At 44.0% G+C, this 20269-nt stretch overlaps 2 non-coding genes across 2 annotated transcripts; both read left to right on the top strand.

Annotated features, from left to right (window-relative positions):
- The first annotated feature begins 232 nt into the window (after positions 1-232).
- On the top strand, positions 233-305 carry Trnav-aac (transfer RNA valine (anticodon AAC)). The gene has a single exon. It is a non-coding gene; the product is annotated as a tRNA-Val (tRNA).
- Positions 306-690: 385 nt separating this feature from the next.
- On the top strand, positions 691-763 carry Trnav-aac (transfer RNA valine (anticodon AAC)). Its single transcript has one exon. It is a non-coding gene; the product is annotated as a tRNA-Val (tRNA).
- The last annotated feature ends 19506 nt before the right edge of the window (positions 764-20269 follow it).

The raw sequence follows: 20269 nt of genomic DNA, 5'->3' as shown, positions 1-20269 counted from the left end.
AAAGATGGATTAATATTACTCGCGACTGACTATTCATGACTACGACCTATTTACGTCTTACAGAGTTTCTTGCATCGCATCACGACCCGCCTGCATTCTATATTAAGTACTCTAAAAACTTGAATTCGTTCTATCAACGTTGCGATTGCCCAAAAAATCATGCCAATATTGATAATTGAATCGATAATTGAAGGTACAACGAGAACGACGAAAACAGCTCGAACACCATCTGGTTTCCGTGGTGTAGTGGTTATCACATCCGCCTAACACGCGGAAGGTCCCCGGTTCGATCCCGGGCGGAAACATTTTTTTTTCCTCCGTAAAATTTTAGCGACATCGATACAGTTTCAGTACGCTATCAATTCCATATGTTTTTCCTATTTTAACGTACAGTCGACGTCGATAAATATCGTTCGATAAACGGCGAAAACGAATGTCAGCTTAACAAAGAACGAACGAAACGAGATTATTTGTCCATAACCTGATTATAGAACCAATATCTTTCTTCCACTTTCTTATTTTCGATTCGTCGATAAAGGTTCTCTATTTGGTTCTCTAATCCGCGTCGACGGTATCGCAGCACGCCTCGACGATTCTATTGCGCTAATCGTCGCCTGTTACTGTTTACGTAAGCAAATGATAACGCCCCACGGAATTCGGATTTGGAGAAAGCCACGCGGCAGTCGAATGGTTTCCGTGGTGTAGTGGTTATCACATCCGCCTAACACGCGGAAGGTCCCCGGTTCGATCCCGGGCGGAAACATTTTCTTTTTATCTTGTCGAACGAAGCTACAAGCAAAGACAGACTGAATTTGCAAATATTATGGTTGTACAGATGAAAAACGCTTAAGGGTACGAGTACTTCTGTAACGTTAATTTCGTGATAGTCACAGTTAAATTCTTATTCACTGAATTGTTACATTGCAATAAAGTTTATATAAATTAAAAGCTTAGGTATCCCAACATATATTCTCATTCATAATAATTTTGAAGTAGGTGTGCAAAAGTTTCAATCGTTCAAAATTAGTAACTAGTGGGGTACAAATACTTTAGTGACTCACTGTGTCGTATAACGAAGTACATATCTTTGATCCCACGCGCTAATTAACCACTTTATCGAGTAAACTTGCCTCGATCTTCACGTTCCCGTCGCCGAATCTTAAATTCGACCATCGGTTCCGTTCATTTCCTGGGGCAAGAGAATCGTGGACAAGGAGAAATACGCAGCGTCGACGCATGGAGAATCTCGCAAATAGGCAATGCCAGTCGATTAACCGTAAACTACCGATCGCAGCGCGCGAAAGTGCATGCATTATGCAGGAGCTCCGTGTAACGATCCTGTAAACCGGACCGAGAGTATGCCAGGGAGAGCTATCGGGCCTGCCGTGAAACTTTGATCCAGCTTTCGAGAGGCGTAGGATCGCGCGCTATACATAATCGGTATAGCTTCGATCGCGAGCGAATGGCCGACCGGGACCGGTTGGATTTAGACGAACACGCCCCCGAGTTACGCAAACGACCGAGTTCGTTGCTCTGGATATCGAAATTTCTGCCGATCGCCAGGCTACGTTGCGTTAATGGCGAGTTTTCGATAGAGAGTCAATTATTATAGAAAAATACCGACGTGTTTTTCAAAACACTAGACTGGTGAGAGAGGTAGAAACAGAGACCCAACGATCGCTAAAGTCAAGTACAAGGAATGCTTATATTTTAAAGCTACGTAGCTCCAACATTCGGATTAAAATATTGTGGACTTAAATTCAATTTTAAACAGACATGTAAGAGTAGGATAACTCCTACTTCTAGGAGAGCCTTTAACTCAGTTTAAATGTAATTCACAGTATTAAATCTACCTGGTAGTCCAACCCTCGCGATGATAAGGAAAAGATTAATTCTTTAGGTGGGTTAAAAAGTGGCCCACCGTTTGCTTAGCTTTCAAGTTTCATTGACCAATTTTAATTCAATTGGAAATGCTACGAACTACTCTAAAAGTTATCGACACTTTTATTTTTATTTTTAATCGTGTGCATCTTAACGTTTGAAATTTCAGGTATATTTATAATCCGCCGGCTGAATTTTGTTCGTGTAGATTTGTCTGGTCTATGAATCTATACATGAATATTAAAAATATGTAGAAAATGTATGAGAAAACACACGGTACAACAACGTCGAATGACATGAACGAGCATGCACGCGAATCGAAAACCTTTAGTACCAAAGACTCCATTCTGGTGGCGAAATTGGTTTACTTTCAAACGCGGGAGTGCCGACAATGGCCATTTCACGTCATTGTCCTTCCTTTTTCGTACGTGGATATAAAATTCACTGGTCACATTCTCTGGGGCACATATTCTCCGAAAATCCAACAGAAGAAATCGATTATTTCGGCGTTCCCGACAGAAAAGCAGTGGGAATCTTTTATTTCCAAGATTATACTCGTCGTGATTCTATGCCTGCTTTTATTATTAATGCAAGTCTACTCTTTATCTTTATACTCGTTTGGTCTTCGAATAAAAAGGTACCACTCAAGCGGAACGATGGTTTGCACGCGGGCACTCGGATCGCCCCAGGGCTAAAAGTTAACCACGCTTCTCAGCCACCGCGGCAAAACTTTGTAAATAAAACTGTCGCCGCTAAAGTTTTTTTTTTTTTTTATCGGCAATCAAATTCGGTCCCCTCGACCCGCGATCCGGACGAACTTCTTCCTCTCGGCCCCTTGGATCTGTGCCCGACACGGGCAGGCGCGAAACGTCACGGGGCCACAACGAGCGACAGAGTAACGAGTGCGAAAGAGGATTTTCGAAGGGGCGGCAACACGTCGGGAAATCCGTGAAAGCGGTGAACTTGGAAATCTCCGACGAAGGATTGACCGAGATGCGACGACGGGGAAGAGAAGAGTGCGGTGTCGCGTCTCGGGTCGCTGGGAAAGCGCGGAGAGCCGCTTCTGGCCGAGAGCTTTCCAGCTCGCAACTTCTAATACTCTGGCTGGAGATAGGAAAATGCGAGCTGCCGTCGCAGTGCCTTCTTTTTCTTTTCTTTAGCGGCCGTGCTTCGGTGGCCTACAACTTTCAGGGATGTGTCTTGCTACCCCTTTTCCCGTGGCATTCGCTACTGCGCGGGGAAGGCCCATTTAAGTCGATCCAAGCGATTGTCTCAGGTACTAGTGGAAACTTATGTGTAATATTTTGTTTATAGGAACCTAAATTCTCCCCTAACAAATTGAATATTGTATTTTTAGAGGTGTTTGAACGAAAGAGTCATTTTTTTGCCATTTTTGTGTAATGTATATATTCCCACAGATTATCAATTGGATTCGTATCAGGCTGTATTTGTAATTATCGTTCTCTCGAGGAACCCAATCTTGCTCTTTACTTTTGCATCATTTTGTAGCAGATGGTAATAACGTCCAAATTGTCTGCGAAGAATCTTGCTAAATCCCTTCCAGCTAATTCGTTTAATTTTCAAGGCACCTGCGGGTTCCTCCTACCAGGGCCCCGCTCGTGGGTTCTTCTTTTTCCTCCTCTGGTAGCGACGCGGTTTCCCAGGACGCTTTTGTTGCGCCCGTTGACAATACGCCGCGAGCGGAATAAGGGAGGTTGCACGCGATGCTCGCGCCCGACGTCGCGGATAGCCTCGTTCGAGCCGACGAATTAATGCAATCGTTATGAGAGAACAGCTCTGGCCCCATTGTTCTCCGGTCTCTATCTTCCTCCACCCTTGCCGAGTTCACTCTTCTCCCGCCAAAGTGCTTTCCCCTCATTGTTCCGCGCGGTATGTTTTCACGCGTCGAGATTGCCGCTCGTCACGATTCGATATCTATGGTTTCGCCCTCGACGCCTCGCGCAGCGGTGCGAAATGCCCGAAAAACGATCAGAAATCACCTTTTTCCAAATACTTTCCGTTATCAATCCGCGCGAATAGCCAGACAAGCGCGGTTCGAATTATTTTAAATCAATGACAAAGGAAGGCGATGTAAAAAGTTATTACGAACGAGGAAATTTCAACGACTTTTAACAAAAAATAAATATAAAATACAACGAGCCCTGTTCTTTACGTCAAACAATACACGGTACTGCTGCGTAGTCGAAGAAACGTCAAAGGGGACATTTACGAACGCTGTGATTAAAATGAAACTCTTGCTTACTCTTGTAACTTGCATATTTACGAGCAGTACAACAGTTGTGTCTATGTATATTATGACAAACAAATATTATACATATCAAAGTATTTTATATATATACACCAAAAATAATGGGAAAGACGTTTCATTCGTGCCACACCTTCTGTTCTCTTTATTTCGTAATTGTGTGCCATTTCCTTTTATAATTTAAATCTCAATTTCCATTCAACGAGGGCAAATGAAAAACTGTCTTTCATTCCGCGCTCGAAATAATTGCCCAAACAAGAAATCCGCCCATCGTTGTTGCGGATTTTCATATTCTCGTCGCGACGCGGCGTACGTCGTTCCAACGATTTTATTTACTCTTTCCTCGTCGTTATTTTCTATCAAACTTTCTTCCCAACGGAGATTGAACGCCGCGAGTCGCACGGTCGCATCGCGCAAAGAATATATGCGGCTATTGTCCCTCAGGTACGACGAGAGAGAGTCCAAAGCGGATATGGGTTCAATAACGCCGATCCAGATCGGCTCGGTCGTGTCCGAGACCGGAAACGGGAAACAAGAAACATGCCAGCGCAAGAGGATTCGTCGAATGTGCGGCACGTACAGCGATATCGGGGTCATCGAGGATCAAAGTCCTGTAGTACACTTTGGAAAGATTTCGCCTCGAAAGACGGCGAATAAAGCGAGCGTCCACTGTTTCTATTTCCCTGTCTGTGCCGTTTCTCGAGAACTTTTCGAGACACTGGATTGGATCGGACCGTTCCAAGATGGAGAACAAGCGATACGCATGATCCATAAAGAGTACAGTGCTCGGCGTCGCTTAAAGGGGATAGGGAAGACACGTCTGACCTAGGACGACTGAATCTACTTCTCGGCGCTCGAATCGCAAAGGGGACTCCATCCATAGAGCTGCTGGTAATTAGAGACTAACGCATTGAGGATGGGTGACGAGATAAAGATGAGATATCTCGTTTTTGGGAACTCACGCAAGAAAAAAAACCGTCATACGCAATGTGTTAATAAGAGTCACGAAATAACTAAGTAATAAATATAGTCACCCTTTGGAGTTTTCTGAATATAAACAAAAATTAATATAGGAAAAGAACTGAATTCCACAACGGAGGCCAGATTTGATGGTACAACGTTCGTGTTTGCAACATACGCTCGCATTTTCTTTTCAAGTGAATTACATTGATCATTAAATTGCAATAGTTTCAATAAAAGTTGCAAGTATAAAGTTTGGAAAGAGAAAGGTATCAGGGGACCGTAAAAGTAATCAAAATGTCTTGGACTTGGAAAAGTTTTTTAATGAAAAATCGGAGTATTTTTTTAAAAAGGAAATCGAACAACTGCCTTTACGCTGGTGAAAAGTATTAAAAAATGGTGGAAATTATTTTGCTGATTGGTATTTAAGATTTCTTTAATAAATAATAGTTGATAAAATTCTGATTACTTTTCGGTCCCCCTAAAATAAGATGACGATCGAGTTGGTTCACCCCACACTTGTAACAGTATTACCCCGAAGAGATCGAGCTGGCTGTAATAATATTGTTTGCGAACGGGTAGACGTCGCATTTAGACGTTTCAAAACCGTTGTCAGCGGAGACAATCACATTTACCTCAGCTACCGACGCGATCACTCGTCGTCGATGGACGAGACGGCGAATGGAAATTCAAAACTTTGTCCCAAAATATTCGTACACCATGGCGTCTCTCCGTTTCCAGTTTTTTATTTTCAGCTTTATTGCTTTGGGCATGTAGACGCGATGAATTGTATTATGCGAGGAAAATAATAATACAAATAAACATCGATCCGTAAAGGTCGACATTGCCGTATTTTATATTATTTAGAAACTTTAAGAATATTACGGTAAATGAATGCCAAAGAGCTTTGAATAGACCTGCTCCCAAAAAAGAAAATATAATTCATTTCAACTCATTTGAAATTATTTGTAATATCAACCCCCACTGATGAATGCCATTGAATAATCCACCAGGTTTCCACTATATAAATAAATACACAGGCCAACAGACCAATTAATATTAATACCAGCAAGCTCCCAGTAGAGAGAAATTCTGTCGGGGTTGGCCTATAAATCGTACATGATATTTTACGTGGAAAGAAATCGCGTGGTCGTCTAGGGGGTTAACGAGACCGAGAACAGTTTGGATTAATTCGAGACCCTAGCGGTGAGTCGCGATGAAAATGCTTGCGGTCGACGTGTTGTCGGTTTCGCATGCTTCTGGGGAATCATTCTCGTCTTGCTCCCTTTTCGTCGAGCAAGGGAAATGCGTCGTTGGAATGTTTAATTCACCTCTGGCATAGCTGCCCGTTGCGTGCCGCATAAGAGAGAAAGGTTGAGAGTCGAGGAAACCACTGGGAGATTCTTTCCATCGATCGATTCTCCCTCCTTGCTCCGCTGTTATTCACGACGTAACGTTATCTCGCCCTCTAACCTTCCCTCGGCTGCATCCGCGTGTTTTCAGCCACCTTCAGCGTTCGCGGTACCACTTTCGAAACATAATACGATAACGGCGTGTTAAGTACGCTTTACGCTCCCTTTTCTCCCGCAGTTTGCTGCTCTCAGGGCTCCTCTTCTTTTTCTTTTTTTTTTTCGCTCTCCACCAAGCCTCCATACCCCCTCTATCTCGTATTCAGAAATATTCCCGGGATAATGGGGAGAAATCTGCTTTTACAATTCCAAACTACGAGCTCCCTGGAACGGACAACGGGGGGGAGGAAATCGCGATTGAACTGCAAATTACCGACACTCGCGGCCTCGAAACGAGTGGCGTTCCTTACAGATCCGAGGTTTATAAAGGGTATCCGATGATGGGAATGCTGTTAGCGCAAAGAGCATTCTCCTAGAAACAGGCGTCACTGTAGATGTGGAAATACGTACGTATTTCTTCGTTTTCGACAGTTGGAAAACTCTGTATTTATCCGATAAGAAAAGGAACCTTGTTGTAGCGAACATGAAGATTGAAATGAAAGGACAATTGAGTGTTTTGATAACAGTAACGTCTCGGTTTGATGAATGGACTACATCTGATATCCAGTTAGAAAAATTGTGTTAAATTATAGAAGAACATAATGATTGGAATAAATTGTAATAGCTCGGCCTTCAAGTTGGAATCGACCACGTTAAACTTTCCTGCGTTGCGACGTTAATTCCTACGAATTAGCTGGGAACTGTTTTGCGAAAGGATAGTGAACAAACAATAACAACTTCGTATTTAACTAGCCGTTCGCAATTTCGTAATAGTACACATTAATTATTTGCAATTCCCACGGAGTAGTTATGTTGTGTACCGTTAATTACTAATATTCTAACTCGAAAGGCTTGGATAATTATTTCGGAACTTTTAGTGGAACGTACACGTAATACGATTTGTACCTCGGGATTGATTTCTAAATGGGAAATAATTTCAACTAAATTAAAAGAATCCTCTATCCTCATCCCTCTCGCCTATTAATTAAATTGCTATTAAAACGAGTTAAGAATGCACGACTATGCTCGTGTGCTCGCCTATGAAGGATGTTCGAAGGAAGGTCGTTCGAAACAACAGAGGTCCTACAGAGACGCACGGGCATTATTGGAGGTTGAACCCTTCAAAGAATTACTTTGTCACGTGTCGGGAAATAACCGGCTATGCGAGAACGTCGAGGACGAAAGAAGCGAGCCAGGGTCTTGATCTCCTTTTAACGAGTAGGACGTCGTAAAACGACCTTATATCTTTTTCCAGCCTACTGTGCCGAAGAGACGAGAGCTTCCAGCGGAGTGGAAATTGCGATAGCACGGATTTCGCTACCCTTCCGCATATACCCTTCCTCGGCGACCCGTAGGACACCGTACGAAAACCGGCGATAAATACAAGATCGTGACAGAGAATTCCCTAACCTCCTCTTTCGTTTCGGTGTCTTATTTCCACCAAGGAACTGCAGATGCGCGATATGACCGACGCGCGTATGGCTGAGCGTCAATGACAAGTGTTCGGGAGAAATCGAGCGAGTGTTTAGACGAGTGATGGATGACTGTTCAGTCGGTGGATGATCGAGAACGTTTACGTAATGTATAGAAAATTTACTTAAAGTCGGTGAATATATATAACGCTCGCAAGGGCTGCATTCCTCGTCTATCAAAGTGAAGTGCATGCGAATGTAATAAATTGACGTACTGGAATATATATAAAAGGTATCTAGCACAGAGGGTGAGTTGTACAAGTTACCTCCGCGAAAGGCTTACCTCCAGGTATGGAAAAATATGGTTGTTTTCGAACTCATTCGTTTAATCATTGTTTATCATTTTACCTTAATACATCCTCGTTTTAAAAAGTAATGCAATTATCGAATACAAACAATACATGATCCCCTTTGAACCATTCATCTTTTCCTCTTTGACATTTTTCTTTAAAGGCCCTGATAACGGAGTTATGACTTGTCACACTTACTCCTCCCACACTTTATAGAAGGTGTTGTATACGTAGCTATATCTTATGTACACCCCAGTATGTAAAAAGTGTTATTCCTTAAAGCCTGCCCCGAACGCTTGATGCTTCAACGGTAACAGATAGGAGCAGTTTGCGATCGCATCGATCAGTTTTATCCCGCAAAGTCCGCCGGAAGCTGCCATTCCTTTACGTCGCCGCTACATTCGGCAGTCTCCCCTAAAATATGTAACGCGATTTCTCCCCTCCCAGATCGCGGATGAAAGAAGAAGACCGGAGAAAGCTTCTTAACCTAAAACTGTTCTTCACTGAGAAAACGACGGTGATTTTTTCCACCCGCGATATCCCGGGAGACCTCGCGAGAAATACAGCTTCTATTTACGCTAAAAGCGACTCGCATCGGGCTCCCTGATATCATGTAATTTACATTTATATTCGACATCTGTCGCCTTCGCTACAGTTTCCTTCCTTTGCGTTAAATCTTTACTGGTATCTTGGCTTCTAACGTTTGACTTCTACGATGCCTACGCGTTGAATTCAATATTAGGGGGATCGAAAAGTAATCAAAATGTCTTCGACTTGGAAAAGTTTTTCACTGAAAAATCCAAGGACTTTAATGAGAAATCGACTTTTTTAGAAGGGGATTCGAACGACTGCCTTTACGCTGGCAAAAAGTGTTAGAAAATGAATGGAAGTTATTTCGTTGATTTGTATTCAAGATTTCTTTAATAAATAAATGTTGATAAAATTTTGATTACTTTTATATGTGTACTTTACTATTGAAATAAATGCTCAAAAAAACAGCGGCGTTCAATGCAACCTCCTAATACAACACTAATAACTATCTTGTACGAAAGGATTTGTATCAAAGTTTTTTCGTTTTCGAGAAGAAAAATACGATAATTTTTGAGCGACTGATAAATCAAGTGTTGAAAGGAACTAACAAGAACTACTCCTCTCCCATATCTTCGTTGTAGAATAACCCAAAAAGATTTCATCAAGATCTGTGACATCAGGTGGGTAATGTCCCCTTGTCGGTAATAAGAATCTACTACAAAATCCCCACGAACCCAGTACATAACGAAGCAGCATCCGGTGGCACCATCTCTTCCTGACCGTTTATTAATATTTGGACTATTAATTTCGCTAAGCATCCAGAATATTCATCTTCGTCGGCCAGTTTTCGTGGTTCTTTGAGACGCGATCCCGGAGGAGGACGGAGATGTCCGCGCGAGAAGTAATTACAGCGGGGGTTAAGCACTCGAAAGTATTGCGGGAAAAGGAAGCAAAGTAGGTAATTAAAGAAGTCTCGGAGGATTCCCCGGGCGCACGTTCTCGCGGCTGTCGCGTCTTCTACGTGACATTTGCATTTCATTCACGAACGAGGCGCGCGCGCGAGAAGTCCTCGAGCCCGATGACGTATCACAGGCGGGAAAGTAACGTGCTCGAAAAGCAGAAAAAGGAGGATCTCCGGCCGAGTTCTCGACTCCGCTTTGGCTGGGCTCCTCTTGACGAGCCTGAAGACAAATATGCTCGAGAACGACCTCGACGAACTCTCGAGCGAAGACGACGACTACGATGGCGACGACGAGTTACTTTAAATTCAAAAGTAACTATTTGCGTCCTCGGTTATTCGCACTTAATTTCATTTGCGCTAGCTAGCCTGCCACCGAATCGACGCCGCGTCCCATTTTCTTAATTTCGTCGTTCCTTCTGTTGCGGGACGGGGCTGATTGCACCGGGTGGAATCGACGAGGAACGGAAGCAGCGGGGTGAAGCACGATTCAAAGTTAATACAATGGTGAAGAACTCAAGGGCCGAGAAGGTACTCCTTCGCGATATCTGATATTGCCATTGTCGAACACCTCTAAAACTCAAACCTTTCAGTGGTTTTAACTGAAAACTATGCTGTCCGCGTGTCTAATCGGGATTCTTTTATTTGGCGCCGACATTTGTCTGATAACTTTGCGTACAACGTGATGTCACCGCACGGCATAGTGTTAAGTACACCGGTGTCCAAAATCATATCGAACGACCCACCCATTAAAAAATCACACATGTCTCCTAAAGAAAACCCCAAAGAAAAGGTACAGACGTCAATAAAATGATGATCAGACACAGATCCCATTTTCTTATGTTGGTCACAGTATCTGACTTTATATTTCGTTGAAATAATATTCCTGGCATCGTCAAGGGTCCACCCGTGCTACGTTTCGACTCCACGGATTTGCAAAGTTTTTTTTCCTTGGACGAGTCACAACTGGCACAGCAACCAACAATTTCGTTTCTTTTCGCCGGTCCGAGCTTCGCTCTTTTTGTTCCCCCTCTCGCCTCGACGGCTTTTAAGGAGCGAAAGGAACGAGGGTTTCCCGCTAAATTTTCGAAATTTCTTGTCTCGCGAATACACCGAAGGACTGGCCCTGCCGAGCTTTCGAAGGAAGTCATTAGCGGTTGTCCTGCTGCCACGTACCTTCTAAAGTCGGACGGACGTTTTTGTTCCCGAAGCCAACGACTTTTCGCGCGATAAGCGTAATGCATCGTGGCGATGCGACGATACGCCACGAAACGACCGTAAATAGGTGCGCAATCACTCCTCGAGCCTAGATGCGCGGTTAATTCGGCCTGGAGCTCTTTTCCTGCGAGTCCGATTGTGCTAATACCATGCATTGCTGGTGAGCGGGAGAGATCAGTCGTGAGTTAAAAATTAATGCTTCAAACTACTGGCTTATTTGAAAACGGTGTACGACTTGGACGAGAATTCTCTGCATTGGTATATGTTAATCTAGACAGACATTCGTTTCTGTTTCCTCGAAGTGAGCATTGCAAGTAGCCAACGAGTTGATTAGTTCTGTAGTTTCTGTAGATGTAGGTGTATAAATGGGTTCCTGGTAAGATAAAGTGTTAAGTTCACCACTCAGTTTGCCAAAAAATACGCTGTTGGAGATGCAAGATTCCACGAATTTAACTGTATCGTTCGTAACTTGAAGTTTATGCTCTAATTATCCTTTCGTGTAACTCTAACGTAACAGAACGACGAGTAAATATTTCTGCTTTGAACTAGAGTTATTAATGTACGAATGTAAAGGCACAGAAGTGGTTTACACACCTAATATAATTCATATTATTGTTATATGATAGTAAATCTACCTGTGTGGCTAGAATTCCTATAATACTCATATAAAATGTATACAGGTGCCACCACCTTTGTTCAGGTGTACACGGTTACATATATCGCGAGATACTCTCCGACGAGTCCCGTATTTTGAAACGTTTTCTCGGATGAAAAGAGGAAATAAACTCGCGCGCGAGGTAATGAGCCACGTTCGACCTTAAGTTCTCAACGAACGGTGCTCCTCTCATTCGCGACGTTCAGCTCTAACCGTGCGGAGCCTTTCAGCTAGACGCGATTCGTCTAATTGCCCCGAGTGGGCCGCGTATTTTACGAATTCGCGCATTCTTGAGACGTCTCGATGGTACTTTTCGGCCGTCAAACGGAGAAGGAGGAAGAAACTCGGAAAAGACAGCTCTTAAGACGTGGAAAGTTTACGACAGTGTTTCTCAGACTTCGTTCTCCCGCGAGCCACTCCGGCAAAGGCAACATTTTTAGCGGACTTAGGGTGGAATTAGATTCTTAATTTTTATATTTACTTTAGCGCTATTCATAGAGAGGCTTGCGTGTAAAAAATAAGGATTGTTAGGCAGAGTTAAACCAAGATTTCGATCTATTGTGAGTCGTTTTCAGAATGATCCACGAGTACAGGAGTTTAAAAAGTTACAAAAAAAAAGTTTATGAATTCAGAGAATTAACTGCGACTGATTCGTTATGAAATACACGTATCGTATTTAATCATCAAACTGTGACTACAAACAAATGTAGCGGATAAATATTCATCGAACGTTGTTTACGAGAAAGATATTATTTCGATCCAATAACAAGAACCAGACTTGTTATTAAATTCAAATATAAACATACGATGGTGGAAACAAAATAACCTCGATACTGCTGAGAATGCTTGATAACTACTGGCAATTTTTACAATCCATTAAAATAAAACGAAACTGTCACCATGAATAGTATCGATATCATGGCGATACGGTATATTTTTCTTACTTTTGAGGGCTCGGGGGATCCCAGTTTGAGAAACGCTGGCTCACGGTGTCCCTGAGTTCAGAGGGAAGACGGTTACAAACGAGACTTTTCCAACTTAATGGCAGAATGTATTATTCGAGAAGTTGAGAAATACGCGCGTCGTTTTAATACCCCCGTCCCAGTCGGTCGAGCAAATTCGTTTACTACGTGTTTAAGGAGAAAGTGTCCGGTGATAAAAGAACGATTACGTTCTCGCGTTCGGAGCGGTTACTGCTTAGCGAAGTGTATATACCGTTGTCCTAATAGCACTATTGCGAATATTGCCAGTACCCTGAAATTACTACCTGCCGTGTTCCTTGGAAGAGGAAGAAGAAGACGATCGTTCCTTACCGATTCAATTTTCCTCCTTTCGCTCCATTCTTTATATCGAATATTTCACACCAAACGCGATAGCACATATTTTATGGCCATGGTATTCTAATTCCTATCGTTATCGAACCTTTCACGTTTGATCACTGATTTATTTATTACTTTTCGTGGCGAATTTTTATATGTAACGAAATGAAGGATAAGTATAATTAAGAATGCCTTCGATGGAATCTAAACACCAACAAAGAAGAACATTCGAGCTTAGAAAGGTCCTAACGGTGACGAGCCTTAAATTTACGTGATTCGATAGGGTGATATAACAAACGCCATACTACGCTCTCCCGAACAAGGTAAATGGTTGATAAAAGGAAAGATTCCGCGGAGCCATTCCTCGGACAGAATGGAAGCCGATCAGTCGACCTCCCTAGTTTCTCTTGGGTCGCCTCCGTTCGCGTCGGAAGACTTCAGCTTTACGTCCCCCGATAAACACTGATTGCAACCTCTTCGCTTAAAGCGTTCCACGACACCTCTGTTCGCTCTGATTTCACTTGAATGTTTCCTTTTACGACACCGTTCGAGCGTGCCTCTTTGCACCGGCGCGTTCGGAGCATCTGCTTTCGACGAATTCCCTCAACATGAGACACGTTCGTAGGAATCTAATTTGAAAAACCGACGAGACCCGTCGCGTCGCGAGTCTTTGTAAACTAGCGCAAAGGAATTATTCAATTATTCCCGAAGGAATTATTTCAACGAGATACCATTGACAACCTGACGCTTCTTTGTCGACGATAAATAATCATGATAAATACCTGCGATGAGAATATCGATTGGAAATCCATCTAAGTTGAGGTTTCGTGACTTACCTGAAAGGAGAAAGAGAAATCGAGTTAGTGACAGAGAACGATTGGCCTTGGTTAGATGGGGTGACTTCAATATTTCAAGAATTCCTAGTTTAAAGGAAACTTGAAATTTGTAACAGATATCCAAAGCTGAAGGTACGTAAATAGCACTGTAATATTAACCACTTCCTTTTAAAGGGTAACAGTATTCAACGAATAAAATTCTATAAAAAAAATCGAACGTCATAGATATTTTAAGAATATTATTTAGTTAATAGGGATCTGAAGAATTCGATAAATTTCTGAAGCTATAAGCGCATAGATTTCTATAATAATATTAAAAACAGTGAACTGAGGACCCCTATCTTTAAAAAAAAAGAAAGAGCAATGAATCGATTTCCACAAAAGCATAATCATACGTTTCCATTGAAAGGTGCAGCTGCGTTACATTGTCATCCTCGTGGACGTAAATCATATTTCAACGTTGCTCTATTATTGCAATGCATAGCGGAGACACGTTTCTCTCTTGGCGGAACCCGACGTCGACCTCCCAACCCGTCGTCCTAACGACACGCTCGGCCACTCTTGCCTCTCGCAAGATGGACACCCGCCAGGTTTCCGGCCGCCAGGAGTTCCTAGAATTCCGATTAGTCGCGACAAGAAGACGGGGAGACTTATTGTTAGTCGGTCTGACCATTGCGTGACAGCGACCACTTGTACCCTGCCAGCGCAATACCATCAAAGCCGACGCGAGCACGTCCGTCGTTTCGTGCCGGTGAAATTGCCTACGAATCGCGCGACGATTTGCACGATGCCCGGCAATTTGTACACGTACACAACCACGATCGCCGTAAACCTAGGAATATCTAATTCGTGTCTGGTAATCGCGAGTTCATCGGCCTCGATATCCTTCCGCGATCGCTGGCCCGCGAAACGATTGCGTTTCATACGGGACCGGGCGAGTCATCGATCGCGTTGTTTTCCAGCCTCGCAATATGTCACGACGCTTTCAATGTTTCCCGTCTACTTTGCGACGGAGAATATTATTGGAGGCGGTACGCGATTGATGAAATCGCTGCGCAATGTTTAAGGAATTTATGAATTATAAATTTACAGGAATTTCTGACGGTAAGTTTAATTTAGAGGCGAATTGAAACTGTAGTTTTCAAATGAGATGGCTTTTCACTTGATATATGTAACTCTTATATAGTCGAAGCATGTTTGAACCAAGTGTAAGAGTTATTTCAGAAACTACACGCAAGGCTTTTAGAAGAAGTAAAATGTACAGTTCTGGAGCGCTAATTTTCTCTCACAGAAAAATAATTCCGCTGCTAAAATTCTATGTTCGTAGTTCAAGGTTTCTATTGTACACAGCATTACCTCTATCCGAAATGTGACAATGTTCCTAAAATATTCGATCCAGTTATTCTACCGAAAATGAGATCTGAAAATTTCTTTGTTTTCAGCTACGGAATCGCTTAACGTGTCGAGATCATTAAGAGGGAACCGGAGGCGCAATCGCTGGCGAAAATCGCGGATCATCGTGACACTGCGTCATTCCCGACGAACCCATAGGTGAAAGTCACCGCGGTTCGTCGAGATATGGGAATATCGTGTCAAATTTCGAGATAAAGGGGGCTCGTCGTGGTGGAAAAAAATATTTTCGCGCTGCAATCAATCATCGTCTGACCGAGGGTGGTCATTACTTGGATGAAAATGACTCGTCGTTGCGCGAACAGGTGTGATCGCGAAACTGGCATGCGGATCGGCTCTGCTTTGACCGCGTCGCGTGATCGCTGCCACTTCGTTTCCCCTCCCTTAATGCGCGGCCATTTAATAGTCGTACTCGTGCCACCCCATTCGTTTCCATCGCAATCACGACAAAGCGTTGTCCACTTTATCGGATAGCATGAAAAAAAAAACGGCAATCGAGCTGCGACGCGTCTTCTTCAAAGAATTCGCTGCAGTGTGTTTAATCGAAACCTGAATGGATTCATTCGTAAGAAACTTTATTTCGTAAAACAGAAAATGCGTGGATACTGTCTTTTTGGTTAGAACTATGGAGGAGTATTTGCCAAACAGGTGGATTTATAAGGTGGACGTAATCATGATATTGTGATGACAAGTGAAGGAGGAACAAAACAATACAGAATGCGACGCAGCACAACATGACGTGACGGAAAACATTTTTCCATTATTGCGAACGGGATCGATCGACTATTTTTGCATACCTGCAACCAGTTCAAGCCTTTATTCGCGATCCTACAATATGAATTTATATATAAAAATTCAAACTCTCCCAATTACATTTTTCATTCAACTTCATCAAACACTATGTTCATTCCGCATCATTCGAACACACTCGATGAATTCGTCCAACTATGAACAGCTCTTTTTCACCCGGTATTCGCTTCCCGTACGCCCCAAAAAAAAATCCGATGATCGACGGCTAACGACCGATGACTACCCCGTCGATTCATTATTCGGGAATAATTTGACTGTAAAAAGAATGAAACGGAGGCTGACGTTTCGACGCTGGGAGATACCCTCCGTTCGTTCTTGTTATCTTCCATAAACGTCGGGACAGCGAAACACGGTATGAAAACGATTTCCTCGTTTAGCGCGGTGAAATCGAATCAACGTCAGTACGCATCCATATATCGTGACGACGGGGATCCAACCAACCCGGCAGCTAGGCAGCCGAGGGAGCTCGGTTTGTCTCGTTGCATGCCCTGCATAAATGTGCATCGATGCACGCGAGAGAAACTCCACGGCTCGCGCGTATCGACACACCGACGCGCTTCACGTGGCTAAATGAATTTTGGATTTCGCGTGCGTCACGCGTTCCAGTTGTTTATCATATACATACACGCGCCTATTCCCGAGCCATCGCTGGTTTCGCGTATGCACTATGCACCCGCAGATACAGATTGCATCGACTTCGTCGACGGTACCTCCTCCGGCACCAGAACCACCATCCCACCCCCCTCCCCCCTCCCCCGACCACCTCACCCACCCTCTATTCCTCGTATGTTAACCAAACAGACGACGGGATCGTTATCTCTCTATTGATCTATATTTTATCCGCGGCGAGCGCGCCAACGCTGCAATCGCGGCACCTAAATTACAGAAGACGTTCGTTAAAATGCATAAGCTCGGTGGCAATGTTTGAATGTTCTTGACGGTTTCTGTATTTTTTTTTTTTTTTTCGAGAACGTTTCGAAAACTGATGCAATTTTTTCCATCGCCCAAGGGAAGGGAACAGAGGAAGAAACCGATTGGATTGGTGGAATACCACGGATCGATGGTCGAAAAAGAGTCTGTGCGGCGACGATTCGTCAAACAAAGGTCTGTTAGCGTCAGCGGGTTCGAAAGACGTTCTTTCGTCCTACTCGAGAGGTAGAATTATATGCTCGCGAGGGTCTGCGAAGCCTAGCCCTTCTCGAAAGGCGCATCTGCAATTGAGACAAGATATTCATGAAGCCAGGCTCGAGGTGGCCCGGAATTATACTGTATAAATCGTGGAGCGAGGGATCTGACCGATGGGGGAGAACGCTGACGTTTTCCGGTGACCAGCGAAATTTCAATCGTATTTCTATAGCTTCGAACGAAAATTCGGGACATTATCTTTTGTCCTGGATGGTTTAAATGGCACGACCCTTTCGAGCACAGGGCAAACCCGGCCGTGCTTTCATGCAACGGCGGATGCGACGTAGCGGCTAATGAGTGTTACGGGGCATCGGTATTAAAATCAGAGTGGAATGGAAAACGATGGATATCTATGCCAGGCGACGTATTGCAACATCCTGCGTCGCAGAGAGCACATTCAGCAGCATTGCTGCACGTGGCCTTATCGGTTACCCTTGTCCACCGGTTACCATTACCGATGGGACAGAGCTACCATTGCGGATTATTTGTTGCTGACAGTAAATTCATCACCCCCCGCCGCACCCACTCGTTCGCATGGCCCGTTTGTGACACGCACCCGCCCACGTCCCTTTCATCCTCTCGATACAGTAGCGGATAGAATCGCCGTTATCGAAAAATGAAATTAAAATGTATGGCGCCGGCGAGAGGATAGAAATTATTCACGAACCCGATAGTTGGCGTGGATTAGCTGTTGAATCTATTACATTCCCGAGATTAGTTGCTAAAGTAAATTAGTTTGGCACCATTCGACGGATCATGGCTCCGAAGTTCTCTTTCTTCGGGGTCGAGAAATTAACAGCCATTCCTTTTTTAAGTTTCCTTGGCAGCGAGTGGGAAACCAAGGGTAACCCTTTACGAAGTGTAATCGGACTGGACTGCGATGGGTTCAACTTCTCGGCTGAATTATGCTCGGAGCTGTTCGAGCTCGGTGCTTCATGCGAGCACATTGGAATGAATGAAGTTCTCGATGATCAAATCATAGTTGTCGCCCAGCACCTGCAAGAATGCCTGCAAGAATCATTAAGTTCTTCGTAGGCCATCAAGTAAATTACTTGAGTGTCCAACTCCGTGACACCATCCTACCCTGGCACCACAATCTCCGCCCTCGTCAAATTCGCAAAAGCGACCATACCAACGAGGAAATATGTACACGACGAGAGACTAAAGCGAACCTCTGAAGAGAACGCATCGTGTGGAAAATTCAGCTCCTGATTATTATAGGGAAGTGTGCAATCTGCACGTAATCCCTTCGGTAGAACTCGCGAAGACTGCGCGTGCAAAACAATAGTTTTTTTTAAAGACATGGCACACAAACTTAATACCGCGTCATTCAGATAGATGACATCCGCGAAAGCCACTGTAGCGGTGCATCGTACCTAAGTGTACTCGTAATTAGCGAGTACATACATTTTGAAATATTATCTTCAGCTCGTTATGTTTATATCCCAGGTAATTGTACATCCTTCCTCGAAAGGGTGCACGTAACGATGGTATCAACGCGTCAAGCGCCACGCAAGCACTCAAAGTCCGTCGGACGCGGGAAAAATAACGCGTTAGGAAACGACGTCACGGTAGGTGGACGTATCCATCTCCCTGCATCCCCATAAATCCCCCCGCGTCCCATAAAGAACTAACTCGTCGTTTATCATGCTCTTTTCTGTCCACCGTTCTCGGTCTCCCCGGGGGGAGATATCAACCGAACAATGTCCGAAAGAATGCGAAACGACGAGAAAGCGAGCCGTTCCGTCCGCTTTGCCGCTCTTCACGAATTAATAGAGTCACTCGGTCGCGTTAAACGGCTCTATACGTTCGGTGCGACGAAACTAATTACTGCCCTAGCAACCCGACCATACGTTCCCTGGTGTCGTGGCTTTAAATTGCATTCTTTATCGCGACGACGTAATTTGTAGCCGCGAGCACGCGAAAGAATGTCAGCTAGTTGGACGATTGGAGAATCAGCGGAGCCAGGGGTGGCTTAAAGTGGAAGCAAACGATACGGCGATACTTTTTTCTGGGGAAAGGAGCTCGATAATAAATGTCGAATCGAGAAAATGGATTGTTCCGCTCATTTGTCAAAACTGTTACAAAATAATTTTATGAAGAAAAATCTTATTTCTGCCTGAAAAAAGGGGCTCGGCGTCAGAGGAGAAGCCCTCGTAAAACTCGACACGAGCAATTGGAAGGGATGTTACTCGTAGATTGAATGCTACTGATGCATAAGACAACAACACCAGGAGACGAACCCTATGGTACTGTGAAATATGAAAAACAGCTTTTCGACAATTTTACAGTCTCAATCAAGCTATCGTTAAGTAGATTGTGTTGAGAAAATGTAGAAATGTGTACGCTGCACTTGAAATTCGGTGGGAATTAATGATCCGAGTCCTGTTCGCGGTATCCAACGAAATGAAATAATATTTCAAAGGTGGCCAGGGCTGGGCGCTGGGAATCGTCGGGCCTGAACGGAATCGTACCAACTCCGGTTTAAGAGGGCTTGTCACGGCCGGAGAAAAGAAAAATACCCATAGCGGGTAACCATACTCGATTATTTAGGAGCGAGGAGACGCGATAAAAAAGGAGGAAAGCAGCGCGCGTCAGCCCTGTCCTTGCGGCGGCGCGATATATGCGAACGTACGACGCGACCATAAATCGCGGAACACCCGTAAATGCCATCCACTTCATTTTTCATGCTCGCCGTTGTCTCCAGGGAGCAGCGCCGCGCAAATGGACGACCGAACGTCCTCGCTGCGGAATTAGACGAGCGAGCTAGCGAGCTTTTCCCATCGTTTGCGTTTCGCCAAGATACGCACAATATGCGGGCCACTCAATTATTGAACACCCGTTACAATGCTATCAGGTTGCTGCTAAATTGACCTCGCTTCCTGGAACTGCGCGGGTATAACGAGCGTAGAGTTATCCGGAAATGGTTAACCTTCTTATTAAGAGACAAATTTGTCGTTCTAAAAGCAC

Source organism: Hylaeus volcanicus, chromosome 8 (assembly GCF_026283585.1).
Source record: "Hylaeus volcanicus isolate JK05 chromosome 8, UHH_iyHylVolc1.0_haploid, whole genome shotgun sequence".
NCBI classification, from domain to species: Eukaryota; Metazoa; Arthropoda; class Insecta; order Hymenoptera; family Colletidae; genus Hylaeus; species Hylaeus volcanicus.
This window is presented reverse-complemented; position numbering and strand designations above follow the sequence as displayed.